Source organism: Leptonychotes weddellii, chromosome 11 (genome assembly GCF_054177405.1).
Source record: "Leptonychotes weddellii isolate Sample4059 chromosome 11, ASM5417740v2, whole genome shotgun sequence".
Lineage (NCBI taxonomy): Eukaryota > Metazoa > Chordata > Mammalia > Carnivora > Phocidae > Leptonychotes > Leptonychotes weddellii.
This window is the reverse complement of record NC_138379.1, coordinates 64965509-64979120: the sequence shown is the minus strand read 5'-3', so window position 1 is coordinate 64979120 and position 13612 is coordinate 64965509. Positions and strand designations below refer to the sequence as shown.

General features: G+C 44.8%; 1 protein-coding gene across 2 annotated transcripts in view; it reads left to right on the top strand.

Moving 5' to 3' along the window:
* Positions 1–13612, top strand: part of MAML2 (mastermind like transcriptional coactivator 2) — a 334492-nt gene that overhangs the window by 2017 nt on the left and 318863 nt on the right. The gene's annotated exons all lie outside the window — the stretch shown is intronic.

Here is a 13612-nt window from a genome sequence, read left to right as displayed (position 1 = left end):
AGTTCTGCGGGTGCTCATTCATGGGCTTTCCTACACTCGTAGGGTGTCGCTTAGGCAGTAGAAAGCCCGAGTTTTCCAGAGGCCCTCTGGAGTCAAGAGGTGGGTAGGCTGGCAAGATCTGAGTGAGCCACTGAGGAAGGCCCTGTCCTCACAGATCCTCCTGTTTTGGCTAGCCAGCTCTGATTAGGCCCAACAAGCCGTTCTTCAGCCTGAAGGCATCTGTCAGTCCCGCTGACCTTCATCGAAGCCTTTTCCTTCTTTTCCCTTTTCCCAAGTGGCCCCTTCTTGGGTTAAGAGACCATAAGTGGCGGTCTCTAACACAGAGAAGTTCCATGAGTGGACCCTCAGTCAAAAGCGAACTGTGGGGGAAACATCCCCAAGACCAGTGAGGGAATGTTTTTGAGAGGCTTGCTCCCTGATTTCCCACGGACGCCCCCACTGCGCCCTCCCACCTCGCTTCTTTTCCCAGGCCCCACAGTCAGGTAGCGCCAGCTGGCAGCGTTCATGACCGTGGGCAGGCACGAAGGGGCTGTCTCCGCTCTGTCATCCTAGGAAGTACCTTGTCTTCAGCCACTCCTGCTGACAGGACATCAAACCTGAAAGTTCTGATGAAGTTTCTGGCTGGGAGTTCTTCCTCAGAGGCACAGACACACCCCATCCCAGAGGGAGTATCCCTTGAATCATTGGTTCTCCGTGCCAGTCCAGGTCAGGTGACTGCCTGCCCTGCGCGGCTTCCCCTGGAGCTGCCGGGCCAGTGGCCTCTGGGTAGAAGGTGGAGCCCTGCCCCGCAGCCCGGCAGGCTTCCTCCATTTCTGAGGTCTGTGGGGCCCCTGATGTTCTGTGTCCGCTCGCAGCGCAGCTCCAGTTTGCCCAAGCCAGCCCTAATGAAAGTCAGCAGCGGGAAATGGCCATGCGAGTCTGAAAGTACTGAAAAAGCCCAAAGAACAGGAGGGCAGTGCGTCGAGCTCCTTTCCCAAAGGAACTTGAAAAGGAGCTCTAGAGAGAGGACACCCCCTCCTCCCTGGCCCGGCCTATGGGATGCTTCTTTGTGGCTCCTCCTGATCCCTAGCCCGGGTGTGGGGTGATGAAGTTTCCAGAAATTCTAGGAGCTCGGGTAGTGGTCTTCTGTCCCACCACACACACATTTTGCTTGGGTTGCCTAGAACTGCAACTTCCTGGCACGAGTTCCAGATGAAAATTAACTGCTAACAGTTAAACTGCCCAGTGTTTGCTGTCTCATCCTTGAACACAGTTAACCTGTGAGGTCCTGTTAGAGCTTCAAGGCCTAATTTCCCTTCCCCAGCACCTGTTCCATCCCCACGTCTCCCTGGAATTCCCTAGGAGAGCAGTGGGAGTTTGTTTTGTGAAAGGGAGCTGCTGAGGTGAATGGGGGTGGGGGTCGGGGGAAGTCACTCAAATGAAGCGAAGAAATGAGGTTTGTATGTATGTGTGTGTCCCTGGCATCTGCAGCCAAAAGTATCTAAATGCCTTGATTGTCCCCAGTAAATTTATAATCTGTCTGCAAGTCTCCCAATAATACTGCTTTGTGTGCTTCGCAGTCTCCTGGTAAGTGTTTCTGGGGATGATACAGGGGACGAGGCGCCCAGCCTTCTTCAGTGCAGAAGACCGATCTCTGTCCTGGGTGCCTGGGAGACTGGAGGTGGCACTCCTGTCCCAGCCTCTGCAAGGAAGGTGGCATGTCTGCTTACGGCCGTGTTCTTTTGATTTTTGCTTTTCTCCAACATGGATGTAAAATGAGGCTGCCTCTTTTGGGGGGCTGAGCTTTGGGATGCAAAATGAAACCAACCAACCTCAGTGGTTATTGTAACTACCATAGTGACATCCATGCTTGGAGTAAGGGAGAGGACGGGGTCCTGCCTCCCCCGACTGAAGGCTTACTGCTGCAGAAGCCAGACGTGGCTGTTGTACCGCTCGGGTTCTAAGGGAGAGTCTGAGCTCTCCCTCCCAACCACCAGCCACCTCCTAAAACGTTGCCTTGGAGGAGACCCCTCTCCGAGCACAGCGATGATGAGAGGGGCCATGTGAGGAATAAAAAGAACAGTGTATTTCTGATGGTTGCTTTTTACTGGAAACGTGTGGCATCGCACAGGTTGGTCCCCAACCCCCCTTTTGGTTATTGGAAATTCCCTTCTCCATTTTAGCTTCTAAATTTGGAGCTTTGTTACTCAGCATGGTACTCAGAGATGGGGAGGCAAGTACTGTATTAACCTGATAACATTGTGTTTGAAGGGAGGCCTGGGCACTGGGGAGTGATTCATCAAGCCCATTAGGTCTGCAGGTCCTATTTCACGCGGGCTCCTCTTATTTTCAGAAACACTATTACTTTAAAGGGGTCTTTGTGCAGAATGAGTGGCAAAATTCTTTCTTAATTTTATTGCTGTGTCCGTAACCAGATTTATTTCTGTCTGGGTGTGTTCAGTGTAGCACTTTAATAGTTAATCCGTATGACATAAGTGGCCATAAAGGTCCTTTCAGAGAGAGAGAGAGAATATTGATCATCTAAAATCAAATATGCACTGCATCCTCAGATGAAAGCCCTGTATGCTGCAGAGTTGCTAGGACAATGCCTAGTATGGAGTCAGTAGTATTTGAACGTGGATGGCAGGGGAACTTCTGGTCTGTGGGATCGCGCTGGCTTGAGGGCTGTTGTACTGCAAGAAATATATAATGCCTGGGTTTTTCCCAATAGCCTAAGTTTCAAGAACAGTGCAAGAATAACCTCCAAGCCAGTTCTGATGCTCTCCACATTGCGAGCCTAATTCTGCTGCCCTTACTCAGCCAATTTCTTCGTTTAGCTCAAGTACAAGTTCAGGGGAAGCCCCATTGCTGCAGAGACTACAGGAACAGGGCCTTTCAGAGGGCCTGGATTATAGGGCTTTGAGCAGATATGCATTTCTAACCACTTGGAGCAGGCTTTAGGCACTAAATCATTTTCTGGTGAAGTGTGTTTGAATCTTTGAATGAACTGTGAAACTGAATAATTGCTGGTCCATGGAACAGTAAGGTTTAGAGCTTCTGCAGTTCATTATTAATCTTTCCCTTTTGCCTGAGACAAGCTCTTTTTTCTGTTGCATAGACTGTGTTGCTAGGATGGATAGATCAGTGGTTCCAAGTCATCTTTGGCTTTAGAGATTATCTTTTCTCTAACGTAGTGTGGAGGAAAGAAAGCAGATCAGACAAGGAGTCTGCCTCCTCGATTCTGTGCCTGCTTTGATCACTAACCAGCTGGGTGACCTAGGACAAGTTACTTAGCAGTCATCTGTAAAACAGAGAGAACGGTATTGCTGTCCTAGCTTGTTGCGAGAAGCAAATGAATGTGTGTTTCTGACCAGGCGTTGGGAAAAGTAAAGCACTGCAGAAACGCAAGGCATTATTACTAGTATTGCTAATAATAAGCTACTAAGCAACGAAGCATAATACCAGCTTTTCCAGGGATTTAAAGTATACTTGAGCTTTCAGTTGTCTGTTTTAAATGGTGAAATAGCTTTTATTGTAAATAGAGGGATTGGTATTTCAAATTTAGCTCTGCCAAGATAAGGCTGAGTATCAGTGTGCTTAAGTGTTCCTGAAGGTCCCAGGGACTCTTAGTTAAAATGTGCAATGTTGTGAAAGTGTTTAGGGTCTCTGCGCGCATGTCCTTTACAGGCCCCTGCCCGGACCAGTGTCCACCAGGGCGGCTAAGGAATATTAGAAAAGTCGTTTGCACAAATGGCATGGGAAAGTTAAATACTTTGTCAACAATAGTCTAAAATGTTAATTGTTAGCTTAAGAAAGTCAAACAAGTTAAATCATTGCCAGAGTTCCCTGGTTATTTTTAACTGATGATAATCAAGTTTCCAATTGACAGTTCACTATCTGAGAGCTGTAAGTGGGGGTTTGAGAACAGAAACAGTTCATTGGGCAGATCTGGGTGTCTCTAGCTGTCTACATGATAAATATCCTCCCCAGGACAGTGATAGGAGTGTTTACATTATTTATATATGCAGCCATCATTTCCTTAAGAACTGACCTATTTTTGTTCTGTTTTCCAGAACAAAGTAATAAAGGGAGAGTTCTTATCTCTCCAGGACCTTCCTACTACTTCTTTCAAGTAAATATAATTATAAGATCTCACAAAGGCAGAAGAGTTCAAGTGGAGAGAGAAGTTGGCACAATCCTTTATCAAAAATGGACAGAGAGCTTGCTTTGACAGCGAGGGCTGTTATGTCAAGCAAGATGCCTTGCTTGTTTGGGTCAGTGTTTGTTTACAGAAGGCATCTGTGTTCTTTGAAATGATGTCCTTATTAGGTGATGTTTTTCAAACCTTAGAGTTCTGAACCTTGAACTTTAATATTGTGTGGCTTCCCTACGCCTGTAGACCTTTTGTAAGTTACCAAGACAAACATGGGTTTTCAAATGTTCTAAGACATAATAATTAAATATGACTAAAAGAGCAGCTGTGATTAGCTGTTCTTGTTTTTAATTGTTGTTGTGTGTGTTTGTTTTTCACGCTGCTATTTAATCTCAGAAAGCCTGGGTGGAAATTTTAAAAAATCATCCGTTCTGCCATGCATGGCAATGAAGCTATCCTGAGTGGATTCTACTACTTCCTTGTTCTTTAATCCAGGCCCTTATATGTGTTCATAGGCTGGATCATGTTTAATGAAAACAATTCCAAATTCTTTCTTCTGCATTTTCATGCTAATTTCCCTCACACTCTAACACGCTCTGTGGGAGAATAGGGAGAAATACTGCTAAGGACAAAGTCCCTGCTCGCTTACCAGTCTGCTGGGCAGATCAAGACCACATTGATAAAGGAACAGTGCAAGTACTAACTAGGTGGAATGGACCAAAACTGATGTAGAAAATCAGAAGAAAAAAGGAATAAATATTTGTTGAGCCCTAGAATGTCCCAGGTACTTTTTTATATAATACCTTAAAAAAAAAAAACAAAAACAGAACACCCTGGTGAGTAAGCAACATTTGCCCCACTTCATGAATAAGGAAACCGAGGCTTGGAGAAATAGTAAATGAAAGAATTTAGTGCACAGATTTTATATTTTGACCTGTATTCGTATCCCACTTCACACCTACTAGCTTTATGAGCTTGGAGAAATAACTTCATTCTTCTTGGGCATCGGTATCTTCATCTGAAAAACAAAGCTAGTGCTCTTTAACAGAACATTCGGCACAGTGCCAGACACACAATAGGTGCTCAAAATGTGAGTGCTGTTAGGAGTTGGTAGGAGAGAGCCCCCGGGTCAGCTCTGTGCGGGACAGCAGCAGGGCCGGGGAGGAGGGAGCCTGCGTAAACGTGGGATGGGGTAGCAGACGGCAGACGGGTATCAGCGTCAGGTGTGGGACAGAGTGGAGCCCGACTGACGGGGTTGGGGTGAGTAGTGAGGGGGACAGGTGAGGTTGATCCACTCCTGGAGGGGCTGAAGCTCTGGCAAGCGTACGTCAGTAGCCCTGGAAAATAGTAGAGCAAGGAAGGCTCGGAGGAGTCAGCATCTATAAAGCAATAATAATCCTTCATACACTTGAAGACAAGTAATACACTTCCCCTCCAGCAGCCTCTTCTCAGAGCGCATTGCCTAAGTGTTCTGTATTACCTATCTTCAAGTCCCTTGAGCTGCTTAATGCCTTGCTATTTACACACTTCCCTTATTCCCAGTGAGTTATATACAGCATGACATGGCCTTTGGCATGGAAAGGAGATGGTTTTAAAGGCACGCTCGCTAGACACAGAAAAGAAACTAAAAGAAGCAGAACCAATGACACATACCTCTCTTCCCAGGCTTGCTAGGCCTTCCAGTACAAATAAGAATTGCCCTGTGGGCAAAAGTGTCTTCTCTTGATGTGTAAACTTAGCTTCCCAACAAATGAGTTTGCCTGTTTATAAACTTGACAAAAGTCTTTTCATTAAAAAAAAAAAATTGTGAGCAGAAACCTTATGAGGAGCTGTGATTCCAGATGGCCTTTGAGATTTGCTTGCTTGCTTGCTTGCTTTTTAATGCAGATGTGTTCCATATCATGTACTTGTCCTAAGCTTCAGTGGGATACATTTCCCCCTATTTGGTCCATGTTCACAGGGCACAGGGAGGGTACCCTATGGAAAAGATGGCAGAGGAGAAAAGCCAACACTTTCTGATTGAAGGTATGATGTTGGGATGCTGACCATAGTGAATGGGCTTGCTATGGCTGCCAGCTTCCACCCTTTTCTACATGTATCTAAGGGGCAGATGTGAAAGACTCAAAGCTGTTCCATTTCCTTATAGAGAGGATGAAAAGAGATGTTCACATATTCTCCACAAGTTTTAAAGAAGGCTAGAGAGTTGGGCCCTCCCAAATTGCTGAAGGAAAGGCTATGAAAATGGGCAAATAACAGTATTTACATGCACTGTGCTCTCCACGCTTAGATTCTTTGCATGTGGATCTGTTTGCAGGCTCGGTCCCCCAGAGAGAGATTCTGAACTGTCTTTGTGCTAAATTAAACATTAGTTTTCTCCTCGGGAACTTGATCTTCCATAGACGAGGCAACAATATCTTTCTGAGAGAGCTCCCAGCTAAGCATTTCCCTCAGGAAGAGACCAGCTCAGGAGCCTTCTCACCTCCTGTCTGCTTAGCTGGTGTGAGTGTGTGTTGCATAGGAGTTGTTAAGGCTGACCAGGTCTAGAAGCCCGTAGAGCAAGGACTGGTACTCTAATCCTTGGTATAATGCTGAGGGACCCACGCTGGCTTAGCATAGAATAAATGGAAATGGTCAGAGCGGCACCCAGATCATGGAAGATTTTAACCAACCATGGGAAGGAGTAATTCCTTTGCTCACTGCCTCCCAAATTCTGTACCCACAGCAATGAAAGGGAGTATGTTAAATACAAGCCGTCTCATTTCTAGTTATCTCTCATCTCTCAACCCCAACAGGGCTGGTTCATACTGATCTGAAAATAGGACACTATTCTATCAATTTATGGAGTAGCATAAGCCCTTAGAAAACAGACCAAATTCTTTACTCACAGATGAAAAAATTAAAGCCCATTTAAAAGAGTAGTAGAGGCTGGACTAGAACCCAAGTTTTCTATTCTGGGTTATTAAGAGTTGTCCTTTTATTAAGGACTTTTTAAAAAAGATTTATTTATTTATTTAAAAGATTTTTATATACTTATTTGTCAGAGAGAGGGAGCACAAGCAGGGGGAGGGGCAGAGGGAGAAGCAGGCTCCCCACTGAGCAGGGAGCCCGATGCAGGGCTCGATCCCAGGACCCTGGGATCATGACCTGAGCCGAAGGCAGACGCTTAACTGACTGAGCCCAGGCGTCCCAAGAAGCCCTCCTTGACTTAATATTTGTTAAGAGGGAAAGTCTTACGTTAAGTGCTCTTACCACAGATAATAGTAAAAATTATTATTGTTACTAGGGCAGGAGAAAACTTTGGGAAGTGATAGGTGTGGTTATGGCCTTGGTGATGGTGGTAGTTTCATGGATGTACACTTATCCCCAGAGTTACAGAGTTGTATGTATTAAATACGAACAGGTTTTTATATGTCAATCATAGCTCAATAAAGTGGTTAAGAAAAAGAAGCTCTCCGGAGCACTGAGACCACCAGATAAAGGAGGTGGTGTAGCCAGCTGGAGGATGAGTGTCCACATGCAGAGGACCAGGGTACCCCTGTCACTGACCAGCTCCAGCTGCCAACACGAGAGTGAGGCCAGCTCGTGCCAGCCCATCCTCCACCTCCGTGAGCCACACGAGTGAGTGAGCCCCCGTGAAGTCAGCAGAGGAACCATCTTGCCAACCTAGAGAATCATGGGAAACATCACATCATGATTTGCAGCCAATAAGTTTTTGGGGTGGTCTGGGGTGGTTTGTAACTTAGCAAAGATTAAGCGAATCCAAGCTGGGAAACCTTAGCAGGGGTGATGGCTTCCCCAGAGCTGGTTACTTAACATCTCTGAGACTCATTTTCTGCTTTTTATGGTGGTAGAAACTGTGCCAAAGCTTGCGAGGATTAAATGAGATAATACGCGGGAGCAGCTAGTGTGTGGTCTGGCCCGTGGGGGAGCTTCACAAACATTCCTTTCCTTGCTTGCTCCTTTGTCCCTTCTCCCTGGGCTCTGATTTGAGCCCCCCTTCCTTTGTCATCTCCCTTTGTCATCTTTATCACTCTCACTTCATGTGCATCAACATCCTTAGAGGCTCTCCCAGCTTGCCGGTCCTCCGAACAGCAATTTATTTTTTCCCTCCTGGATGATGGCCTGGTGCTGTCATTCCTCCTAACTACCAAATTTCCAGCATTCTTATTACGCTCCAGGGAACACATCTGCCTTTGGTAGTCTCCCCTTAAAATAGAAAAGGGTTAACCTCATAAAGATGTCACTCCCCCTTGTACTGCTCTGCTGCCCTTGGGAGAGTCAAGCGGCATAGTAAATAGAGATGGGCAATGTAATTGCATTCGATCTTCGAGGTCACAGAGGACTTTGCTAGCTCCAACAGCGTGCAGGGGAAAAGGTAAGCATGTTCCATCTTGAAGAGCCGTGTTTCTGAACTCACCTTTTTTTTTTTTTTGTAGCACATTATTCCCAGTCCCTCATTCTTCCCACCTTACACGTGCCAGCAAGTGAATAAACAAAGAGGACATGGTAGAGTGACACTGTATTCTACTTACTATACTTACCAGTGATAGGGTCAGAGAGTCCTGGCCTAGGAATTAGATGTTGAAGGTCCTAGTGATACTAACTAGTCGGGCAACTTAGCCAGTCCTTTTACCTCCTTGGTACTCACTTTCCTTCTTGGAAAAACAATACGGGACACCTGGTGAGTGGCTTGGATCACCTCAGAGGCCCCTTTTGGGTGGATACACTTTGAATAAGTTCCCTGGTATTTCACTTTTGCTTTTCACATTTCGGTGTCTCCTTTAAATGTATCTGTTAGGAAGAACTGAAAGAAGGAAAGGTGACAAGGGGGAGGGTGTTTTGGCTTTTTTTAAAGGAAATACTAGTGAGGAGGGTCTGAAGTAATCTTGGGAGCAAGGTCCAGCTGTGGCAAAGGCCGAGTGCACAGCCCTATTAATTGCTTAACACTCTTCCTGGGAGTCATGAACAAATCACTCCGTCGCTGACCCTATTTGTTGGAGCTTAGGGTTCCAGTATGAAAAACAGTTGTAGGCCTGGAGTTTGATTCATTAAATTTCTTTTTAGAGGAAGTACTGTTTTTGTTTGCCTACATTATGCCAGCTACACTTGGAACATTTCTGTGGGTGAAGAAGATTCCCGAATGAGTACCCTTGTGAAATAATTCATGAAATATAAAATGTGAAATGCAAAGGAAAAGACTCTTACGGAGCCTGCCTTCCTTAGGTATTGACTAGTCTGTCTGTCTCTCTCGTATACACACAACTGAAAAGTGCAGATTAATGGGTGGGATTTTATATGTGTCACCACTTCATTTTAAAAATATGTTTCTGCTTTCAAGAGGAACACAAAAGAGAGTCACTGAGAAATTGGTCTGGGGGAGGGGAATTCAATCCACTGCTTCTTTTTTTTTCTTCTTATCACTAAAACCCTAAGCAGAGAGTGTAATCACCTATTTCCCAAGGGCAGCCCTAAGCCCTTAAAACTCAGATCTGTTTAGGGATTTAATAGAACTGGAAAAAAAAGGAATGCACAGGATCTGCTCCAAACAAATCAACAGAGGAAAATGTACCCAACCAAATATTAAATCTAGAGGATTTCTTTGATAGCATCATTCCCTCCCTCCCTGTCTCTTGATTTAGTTAGAGCACAGCTCTGCAAATTGCATCTTTATGATTCCTAGAATCTTTGGGGTCTGTGGATCCCATCTTGGGCTCCAGGCCAGTCCGGTACATTTTCTTTCACAAAACAAGATGAAACTAGCAGGAAGCCAAGAGGGTCATTTGGTTGTGGCTGTCATTCCATTTTGTTTCCAAGGGTAGACACACTCAGCTTCATTGTCTGTTAGATTAGAGCCTTAGAGATGGTGATTTTGTCTAGTAACTTTTAAACTCCTTAGCTTTTCTTCTAAGATTTTTTTTTTTTTAGATGAAAATGTCTCAGTATTATGCTATGCAACATTGCTTTTTCTTTTTAAAAATACTAAGATAAGGAAGTCAAGTTGCCTTTTTTCCAATAGATCGAGTCTTACTTTTGCTTAGAAAACGTACCCCAGGTCCCCATCACACACGTGCATATGCACACCCCCCCCACACACACACACCCTTTTTTACCATGATTATTTTTAGTATGTGGACACAAATTGGTTAATGGGTGACTTACCAAGAACACAGAATGAAGAAATACATTAAAAAGTATGGGAAAGAAGATCAGTTTTAAAGGAAATTGCTCCAGAAGACAAGAGTATGCCAAGTTGCAGAAACTAGGAAAGAGAACATTGTATCACAGCGCTAAGTGTAGAGTGACAAGGCACCTCCATTCTGGTCCAAGTTTTACTGCTAGCTAAAAGATTGGCCTTGTGGCCAGTCACCCCTCCTTTGCTGCTTAGTTTCCCCATCTGCAACCCAGAAATGTTGGATTCCACAGCACTTTGCTTGGCTGGACTATTCTTGTCATACAGGATTCAGCTCAAATATCACCTGCTTGGAGAGACCTTCCTGGCTATCCTAACTCACGTATACACACGGTTGATCTCTCTTTCTCTCTCCTCCTCCCCTATCACTACAGAGGTGTTGTCTTCATAACTTTTATCACCATCTGAATTTATGTCACTCCTTGTTTGCTGGTGCATTTCCTATCTTTCCCCACTGGAACGCAAGCTCTGTGAGACCAGGAAGCTTGTCAGTCTTGTTCACTACATGTGCCCCAGCCCTTAGCAGTTCCTGGAGCATTTTGGATCCACAGTAAATATTTGTTGAATGAATGATCATATCAATGGCTTTGAAACTAGAGATGTCTTTCTTTCTTTCTTTCTTTTCTTTTTTTTTTTAAGATTTTGTTTGAGAGAAAGAGAGAGCGAGCATGAGTGGGGTGAGGGGCAGAAAGAGAAGCAGTCTCTCCACCGAGTAGGGAGCCCGATGCGGGGCTCCATCCAGGACTCTGGGATCATGACATGAGCCAAAGGCAGACGCTTAACTGACTGAGCCACCCGGTGCCCGAAACGAGAGATGTCTTATGAGTCTTTCAGGAACGGAGGTATGAAAAGAGAGAACGAAGAATGCGTGGTGGGCCTCCGAAGTCCCCACCTCCTGTTGGATTATGCATTTTATACGTATAAAACAGCACGTTTTTAATCACACTGAAGTATATACAGAGAGAGAGCCATATTTATGGGTATAAGTATAGATATGCTTTAATGTGATTAAAAACATGGTTCTAGTGCTACAGCCATTTGAAAGACACAAGAGTGTGATGATCATTTAAGATTTTTCCCAGATTGAAATTCCAAAGCCCAGCCTCTCCTCGGTAGAAAACATTGGTACAAGGACAAGGATGATGGAGAAGTTACATATACCGAGCGACTGCCGTATGCTGGGTCCCGCGTTAGTCCCTTGCGCCGCACAGGAGAGGCAAAGTTCTTATTTGATGGAGTTTATATTTTCATGGCGGGCGGGGGAGGACAGAGCGTAAAACAAAGGAATGAGATAAATTTAACTAGTGATACAGCGCACAGCTCTTTGTTCCTTCAAGCGGCTGATTGGAGATTGATTTGGATTAATTAAACGGAAGCAAATCTGGGAAACATTTCAGGAAGTAGAAAGTGATAAGCATAAACAAACAGCTACCCTCAGAATAGGAGATGGGCTCCTTTGCCAGTGCCCGGACAGCTGCCTGCACTGTGGTCTGCTCTGGCCAGTCTGTGCAAAATGCGGTTCCGACGCTCCTAGGGAGGAAGGTGGTCATGTCAGCATCGTCTGTGCTTTGGAGCTATTGTGATCGTTTCGTTAGAAGTCACTGAGATTTGGGAATTAAAGAGAAACTACGGAAAGGCAACCTTGGGGGAAAAGAAGAATATTGCCCCTCCTTTGCAATAGAAAACAAATAGGAAATTAGCATCAGGACCAAAAGGAGGTAGAGGACAGTAGGTTCTCCCGGGGGCAGCCCAAAGCAGTAAATGTAATTTGCAATCATCGTAATAATACCCTCTTAGCTGTACGCAACCCATATTGCCCGCACAGAAACCCTATGCTATAAATAAGGCAAGTGGACAGGGTGCCTGTGTGGTTCTGTCGGCTAAGCGTCCGATTCTTGATTTCGGCTCAGGTCATGATCTCAGGGTCTTGAGATCGAGCCCCCTGTTGGGCTCAGCTCTGGGTGGGGAGCCTGCTTAGGGTTCTCTCTCTCCCTCTCCCTCTGGCCTCCCCACTCTAAAAACATAAATAAGGCAAGTGTAGCTTTTTAAAATTTTCATATGGGAAACAGACTCGGAGAAGTTGAGAAATGCTAATAATATCTTACTTTTGAATAACAAATTTGCAGTTTACGAAGTATGGACGCACACATCATCTCAGCTTGTTCTCTGGGGCATTATTATTTCCATTTTAGAGACTAGTAAAGGAACTCAAACGGGCCCACACTAACTCCGCTAGTGAGCAGATATGCACCCTCCTGACCCCTGGGCCTGTCTGTGCACGGCGCACAGCGGACAGAGTGGGGAGCTGAGCCCCAAATACATCACTGAATTTGCATCTACGATGAGGGCACTGAATGTCTTGCGCTTCCAGAAGCATACCCACACATGATTTGAAGCCATGACTCTCTCAGAAAGAATGTCAATCATGAATGGAATGAGGATGTCAGGCACCCGGGGCACATCAAATCTAGAATAAGGGAGGCTGAAAAAAGGGAGTCTTGTTTTTTGGGGTTTTTTCTTTTTAAAAATTTATTAATTTGTAAAAATGAATACAAGGCAAGGCAAGAAAGCTTTTTTTAATTTAGGAAAGCCCACCATTTGCTACCCGTATTTCTTGTGGATCTAGTGAGCCAACTCATAGGTCTTGGGAGAGAGGGCTCCAAGGTTGTTATGAATAGAAACTTGATCTGGAATCAAAGAAGCAGCTTTGCCTCTGTAACCGAGATTGGTCTAAGTTTTTCTCAGTGCTCTTGCTTATTTTGGAATGAGTATCTTAGATGGAACTTAAGGGAGAGAACTGCAGCTCTTTGCTGAAAAGTGATTTTTGAATCCATTCAGATCCAAGTTGAATCTGTTTTTCATGCTGATGGGGGTTTTCTCATTACCCGGAGAAAATGCAGGAGTTCGTAATTGATGGGATTTTGCTTCGAAGTGGAATATATCTTATTTATCTTTGTATTTCTAGGGCTTGCAACAGTGCCGGATACCTAGTAAGTAAATGTTTGTTGAAATTAAACTGTGGGAAGCATGAAGTTTTGAAGGACCCCACTCCATTCTATTTCTGTGACTAAACGTACCATTCACCTGATGTGAGACACTGCTCTTCAAGAGAGCCTTTTGGTTCAGTGTTTGTTTTGTTTTTAAATCACAGTCATTAAGTGTTTAACATGTCAGGGACTCTTCTAAGCGTTTTTAGAATATGAACTCAAGTGTCCTCATAATCACATGATGAAGTAGGTACAATCTTATTTCCATTTGACAGATGAGGAAGGCACATGCCCAGGTCACTC